The 7630-nt window shown below is 38.4% G+C and overlaps 1 non-coding gene across 1 annotated transcript; it reads left to right on the top strand.

Annotated features, from left to right (window-relative positions):
* Window positions 1-203: 203 nt before the first annotated feature.
* On the top strand, window positions 204-275 carry trnae-uuc (transfer RNA glutamic acid (anticodon UUC)). The gene has a single exon. It is a non-coding gene; the product is annotated as a tRNA-Glu (tRNA).
* The last annotated feature ends 7355 nt before the right edge of the window (window positions 276-7630 follow it).

The following is a 7630-nucleotide window of genomic DNA, read 5'->3' as shown; positions in this document are numbered from 1 at the left end:
TTCCCTCTTTTCCCAGATGGTAAAAAAGAGCCCTGACTCTTGCAAACTTCATTTTTTTGTAGAACAAAGAGAAAGATGAATAACTCGCTTTATGGCCTTTTTCCACTCATGCATACCAAGTCCAGTATGCATCCAAACACTGTCAGAATAGTAGGAGTGCAGACTTTGAAAAATGGTCTTCTTATGTAAACTCAGCAGCTTTGTCCCTGGTTGTCTAGTGGTTAGGATTCGGCGCTTTCACCGCCGCGGCCCGGGTTCGATTCCCGGTCAGGGAAAAACCTCTTTTTATGCTCATATAAAACGACAGATTCTGCATTAAAACATAAAGTTTGTGTGAGTTGGAGTTGAGCCGACAGCCTAAGGATGACTTTTTTTTTAAGTTTTAACTTCTACTCTACCAACTGAGTTATTGAAAGCGACATGCAAGTAATCCCACATGTCCAAACACCAGTATGTTGGCAAGAAACACAGCCAGTTTTGGATGTTTCAATTGTTAAGTTCATTTGACACAAAGAAGAAAGATCGCATTGTATAAGTTGTTCAGCTACAAACAGATATATCTTTTGATGACATTTGGAATCATACTGGACTTTGTGTACATGAATGGAGAAAGGCCATAAATGGTTAGAATAACATTCAGTGCTTTTGGAGAAAAGTTTCGAGAGTTTTGTCATGTAGTGAGAGAAATGAGTGGCTGAAATATCAGGCATTAAAAGTGCAATTTGCACTCATGGAAAGAAAATTGCTTTCATGTGGACCGCATTGAGATATCGATCTGCCTGTGGAACATAACACCTCTTAAGAGGCTAGATTTGTGCTCTCAAGCTGCGATGGTGGTTTTCTCATGGCTTCTAAAAGAAGAGGCTGTGGTCAGGGTGGAGTGAGTCTTTGATAACCAAGATTGTTGTTGTTTTGGCCTTCGAATAGACAATGGCATTACCCAGTGTCAGGTCTTTCTCAGTAAACTGCAGAGAATGATATAGAGGGCAAGAAATGGTCAAGTACAGTTTTATTGGGTGTGTGTCTGTAAAAAACACTACAGCTCTCTGATACATTTTTGGTTCAAGATTTAATCATCATGCAAATGATTGTGATTAATGCTTTGTCTGTTTAATTCAAATATTATACTATAAACCTAATATTTTAATAGGGTTGGCAACTTTCTAGATCCGATTACTACATGTGTGTGAAGTACAGGTGCTGTAGCTATACGGTATACAATTGTCCACAGTAGCCTAATTATAATATATACAACCAAAAATCCATCTAAAATAAACACCAGAAACCTGGACTAAGGGTAATGTACATAAGTACATTAAATCTAGGTAGGACTGCTCAATAGGTAGGATAACAGCAGAACAATTGTCCCGCCGTATAAGCAAAATGAGAGCCTGCCAAGGCCGCCAAGAGGGTGCCAAAGACCATGTATTTATTTCTATTTGTTTTTTACCTATGTCAGTGGCAGCTCAGATTTCTGCGTAGGGCCCCAAACAGGCTTGGGCCAGCCCTGGTATCACAGTGTCGTGCACTGGAAAACCATCGAGCCTGTTGACTATGCTACCAGTGTTGTTCATGTAACTGTGCAAATAAACTGCAAACACAATTACTTTTAGAAGTATCATCCAGTTTCTTTTCACAATTGCCAAAATGTAATGAATCACAGCCAGTGTTCTAAAACAGAGCTGGAATGTATTCCTGGCTGATGTGGTTACAAAAAATAAAAAAATAAATAAAAATTTAAATTGGTGGATGAATTTTCAATGAAAGTGCTTCACTCAGCAGCCATTAATGATTCTTATATTCAGTATGAATAAATTGAAATTCCTATCCTTGTATCAGGTGCAGCAATTGTGTGTAACAATTGTGAAGCAAAAAAGCAATAGCAACATTTTAATATAACAATATAGGTAATAGAACATGATCTAATGATATTAATTAGGCTATGCAAATAACACAACTACTTCGGTAGCAGATCATTCATGCCTGTTGAATAGGCAGTTTTCTGCTTTGCAGATACTTGAAATCTTTTACTAATCTTTCCCCAAATCCAGTAGGAGCTGCCTTTTACATTAACATGCCAGGATACACGCTGACTGGATGTTTAATCTTTCTAATGGGTAAGCTATATTCTTATAGTCAAGAAAGATATTTTTTAATTATTAATCAGTTAAGGAAGTCAAGCTATTGCATTTTGCTGAGATGAAGGAATATTGCATAACCCTGTACTGGCCAAATAATTAGATTTGATGTTCTATTTTGTGGATTAATCCCATAACTGAATTATTCACATGGTTTTATAGCCATGGTTAATACTTGCTGTCAAAATGCTGAGGTTCATAAGAACCTCTTACCTTCATAAGGAAGCTTCCTGTTTTTGAAACAGGTAGTTTCAGCATACTAGCTCTTACTGCTCTCTATCTGTTTAACAAATGTTTTGTTGGATTTAACTACTTTCTACCTGGAAACTGGCAACTTCCATGGAAAACTATTTTATCATCACAAACTATATCTAAGGAACTACCACAAACATAAGTAATGTTAACATTTTGCTTTTTCATCATGACTTATGTTCTGTTTCAGAGCACTGAATGCAGCATGTTTATTCTTCGTCATTAGTGGCAGTTTTATCTGTGAGAAGTGTAGATGAATTGCTAGTCTGACAGACAGTACGCATCCAGACAGCAAGGCGAAAGGGTGACGTTACGGCAAAGTAGACGAGCTTCCACCAGCTCATGGGACCACTACACATCCCCAACATTAAGTAACAAAATCCCAGAGACCTTCTGCGTGTACTGGCCAGACTTCAGATCAGAAGGTGAGAGAATACAGTCATGTGTTGTGTGGCTCAGATTGTTCACACAGTTAGTAACAGTCCAAACACTTTAATTATACTGTACAGCATGAGACCTGGAAATGTGTGTCTGTGTTTTTGTGTGTGTGTGTGGGTGTGTCTTCTCCCCAGGCTGAGCTCCAGCTTTGTACTGTCCATCATCAGAGAGATCTATCAGACTGGCTCTGCTCACTGTGTGTCCAGCTTGTTGAATTCAGCAGAGAACTGCATCAACCTGAACAGCAGAGAGCTGGACTCTGTCCACTGTGCTGCCCTGCGCTTCACCCTCCAGCACTGCACAGCAGTCTCTCTCAGCCTGCTTTTCACCTCCATACCAAAGGCAGAGCTGGAGAGCATTGAGCCACTGCTCTAACACGTCTCCCGTCTCAGGCTTGAACTTTTCTCACAATCAGAATTTTAACACAGAACTGGTCTGTTTAGGGAGTGTTATATAAACGTTTTTTATGTACGTTTATGTGTTTTTCACGAGTTTCCTCAAAAGTCATTTTGTGCCAGCATCACTTAGGTTTTACTGAGACTCCTGTCAGGTAATCAGCAATATCCATGGATATTTACTTCAGAATAAAATTACATTTAGGTGAAATATTTATATTAACCTGAAATTAACTGCCCTGCCACTGTCTGTGTGTGTTTTGTTTTCTCCGTGTTGACAGGCTGCTGTTGCTGAGGCTGCTCCACTGCTACAGTGTCTCTGAACTACAGCAGGGGGCAGCAGCAACAGATCTGCTCTTCGCTCTGCAGCACAGACTGGATTTCTCCTGCTGCTCTGCTCTGGACCTCACAGCAGACACACAGAAACACACACTGACTCTGAGCACTGAGGACTGCAGAGTCGTCTCCATGGTCATCCAGAGAGCTCTCTCTCTCACACACACACACACACACACACACACACACACACACACACACACACACACACACACACACACACACACACACACACACACACACACACACACACACACACACACAGCTCACTCTACACGGCTGTGAGGGCAACTCTTCCCCATTTTACACACAGTCACCCTTCAGTAAGCCACTGACTCAACACCACACAAACTAGGGAAACATTCTGGAAAAGGGAAAATAATTTTATCATTTGAAACAAAATGTGTGTAAATAGCATTAATGTTAGTAGTTATGTGAGTGTGTTAGTGTTTTGTGACTCTACATGTTGGAGAATGTTGAGTGTGTTCAGCAGCAATAAAGCCATGCTGCTCCAGTTCCTGTCTCTTCTCTGTGTGGGGACTGATGTGGAGTGTGTGAGACGCGCTGTGGCTCTCTCCCGGGCTCTGGGTAAGATGGTGATCCTCCGTCAGACCCGGCTGGACCAGCAGGCCTGTAGGTCACTGGCACTGTTTCTGGAACATTCTGAAGGGCTGTCAGAACTGGACCTTAGCCACTGTCAGCTCACTAACCACTGCCTGCAGATGCTGTTCGCACACCAGCACAAAGCCCACATCCTGGAGTGAGTGGACAAGCGGGAGGAGGAATGTGTAGAGAGTCTTGATTGTTGAGTGCACAGTGAACACTAACATAGATATAACACATTTTACTCTTTTTCTCACAATTTAACACAAAATCCGGCAGGGTGACTGAACAAAGAAGCTGTGCGTGTTCATTGTAAAGCATTGTATGTTCCTTGAAAGGCTCTATATAAATGTAACTTTGATCATTCAGTCATATCCTGTGTTCCTTCAAGGACTTTATTTTTCAAAAGCAAACAGCAAAAAGCTTGATTTTCTTGGTGATTTTATTTGGAAATGACGACCTCTCTCACTGGCTGCCTGGATCACTGATCACTGCCTGTACTTGGCAGGATGGATCTCTGTGGTCTACAGAATATCCAGACTGCTTGTAGAAACATGTTCTCATTAAAAAGAGAAATAAGGCATAACAGACTCTTTATGATTTACAGTTTCATGCCTGATAGATAACAAGTCATGTGTACAAGAACTGAAAGAAATGATATTTTGTTTAAAATGTCAAAATGCATAATTATCTGGCCATTAATGACTCAGGTCCACTGACACAAATATACTATTTATTGCTTTGCTTATTCATTCATTTGCTAATTCAATCATTCGTTTATTCATTCATTCGTTCATTACTTTAATTCATTGATATATAAATCTACAGGTATTTGTACTACACGGTGATTTAGTAGAGGGAGGTGTGTTTGGGAATCCTGAACAATGTGGTAATTATAATCCATCTAATTTCAACCTCAGTCACAATGACATCACTGATGTGTCAGCAAAGAGGATCTATGATACTTTCTCCACCAACAACAATATTCACACTGTGAGGTAACTGTGTGTGTGTGTGTTTAGGCATTTAAAATAAGGCTGTATTTATTTGAGTTTAAAATTTCAAATTTAAAAGCCTATTTTGATTTTATAGGCTCTTCAACAACAGAATTACAGGCATACAAATCTTCCTCTCAGACAAGTGCTTTGAAGTCTGGTGATGTTGATGTGTTGTTGGCACTGTAATGATGAGATTTGATTTTTCTAGATTATTGGGACTATCCAAATTATATTTTTGTTTTAAGTGAAAAAATGTAATGATTAAAAAACAAATTTTTGTTATCTTATACATTTTAAGATTACATATAAAAATCAAATACTCAAAATTTATTTATAAAGTACTTTTTAAAATTGTATTTTATTTTATTTTATTTACAACAGGTGCTATTACAAAGCAGCTTTTCAAATGTCCAAGTCCAAGCCCCCAGTAAGCAAGCCAAGGGTGACAGTGGCAAGGAAAAGCTCCCTAGAGCATGAGGAAGAAACGTCGAGAGGAACCAAGACTCAAAGGGGGTCCCATCCTCCTCTGGCTGTTTAAAGAGAGACATAAATAAAAAAAATGAAATAAGCATTTAATGTTTAGTCCAACTTTCTGGAGGTTCTAGACTTGTGTGCATGTGTCCGAGACCCAAGTCGCAAGAGAACGTCCATTAAGGGCAACAGAGAGTAGCTGGTTGGGGTGGAGGTGGTGTGGGCTACAACAGGGGATATTAGAGCAATGATGTTTGATTCCTACTCAAAAAACATGTGATATTTCCAACATTCACTTTAGGTATCAATGAAGTTGTGACATCAAGCAAAGGAGGACAGTGAGACATGAGTAGACAAGCACAAGTTGGACCTATTAGGGACAATGAAACAAAACCTGAAGACAAGAAAACAGAAATGAAAGCCTGAGTGAGCTGAACTGAACTGAATCAAACTCCTACCGCTATATGGACCTAGCTCTGTAATATAGTTGAAACTGTAAGTTGCTATAGATAAGCGTGTCTGCCGGATGTCTGCTCACATTAAGCAGTGCAGTTGTGCAGTGTGAACATGACATCTGTCTTTTACAGCAAAATCAAATTATTTTATTATTCTTTAAATGTCTTTAAATGTCTTCATGGTCTAGCAACTCATAATGGCATTAGCGCTTGAAAGCAAAAAAAAAAACAAAAAACAAACAAAAAAAAACAGCAAAAAAAAACATCTCAAAACACACTTATTGCATTGAGTTCTGTTTAGATGACTTTTGATTTTATATTGACACATCTACTGTTATCTATTTACCTTTTCCTTTTATCATTATATATGTCATTTTATTTTTTATCCTTTGGGCAATTAGTCTCTTCTCAATGCGTTTTATTTTTTGTGTGCAGAGAGAAGGGGTAAGAAGATGCATATACAGAGGTCTGTACTAGCCTTGCTGTCAAAGGTTAGGGGAAATGAAATAAATAAATGTTCCAAAATGTTTTTTTAAATAGTTTAGTATCCAACATTTTAAATTCTAACATTTATGATTACCCTCAGCAGTGATCAGTGGTAGCTCAGTGGTTAAGATACTTGACATGTAGTCAGAAGCTTACCGAGTTCCAGCCCTACTGCTGCCAAGTTGCCACTGTTGGTTCTCTGAGCAAGGCCCATAACCCTCAATTGCTCAAGATATACTCACTCATAAGTCACTTTGGATATAAGTATCAGGTAAATGTATGGTTATGTTTTTTATAATCTTATCGACACAAATGTCATATTCAACCAGAATATGTAAAACACACTGTCAAATCGTGTTTATAAAAATACGTTTCAGTTTTAATTAATTTCTGTAACTTCATGTCACTTATGTTGATATGGTTGTTGGCTAAGACAACAATGGCCACAAGAGGGAGACAAAGAGCTTCCCTAGTAATCAATGAAAACAGGCATACCCTGTAACTGTATGCTATACTATTCTTTTATTTTATATTTTTCCTTGATGTCCACTTACAATGTTTGCATGGCTTTATGTTCCAAAAATAATCATAATCTATTTTACACAAATATTTTCCAACCTGTTTATCTTGTAGAATTAAATAGGACATGTATTACATTACGAAGAAAGAATTCTGCGCTGCATACACTTAGACATCGGTAATATAACTTGCAGTTATATAACTTCTAGTGAAAATCCTTGAAGCAGTCAACACCATCATCTGAGTGAGCTCCATTTAACCCTCTGAAGTTAAACAAAGAATTGCAGCTAAATGTGTGAACATTATCACATGTGTCAGTTCATAACAAGTTAAGCTTCATAATAAGTCACGAAGTCAAGAAAATTCATACCTAAGCATTACCTTGTTTGATGTGTTTATTGATGTATTTGGGTATAACCAGGTCATTTGCCTGTTTTTATGTATTGATCTTTATTGCTCCAAAAAACTACTCACGTCTTCCAATGTTCTTGATCCCCACTTCTAAGAAATAGTAAATGGACTAATCCTAGTTGTGGATA

The sequence above is a fragment of the Electrophorus electricus genome, unplaced genomic scaffold, assembly GCF_041902795.1.
Source record: "Electrophorus electricus isolate QZ-2024a unplaced genomic scaffold, ASM4190279v1 Scaffold42, whole genome shotgun sequence".
NCBI classification, from domain to species: domain Eukaryota; kingdom Metazoa; phylum Chordata; class Actinopteri; order Gymnotiformes; family Gymnotidae; genus Electrophorus; species Electrophorus electricus.
This window is presented reverse-complemented; position numbering and strand designations above follow the sequence as displayed.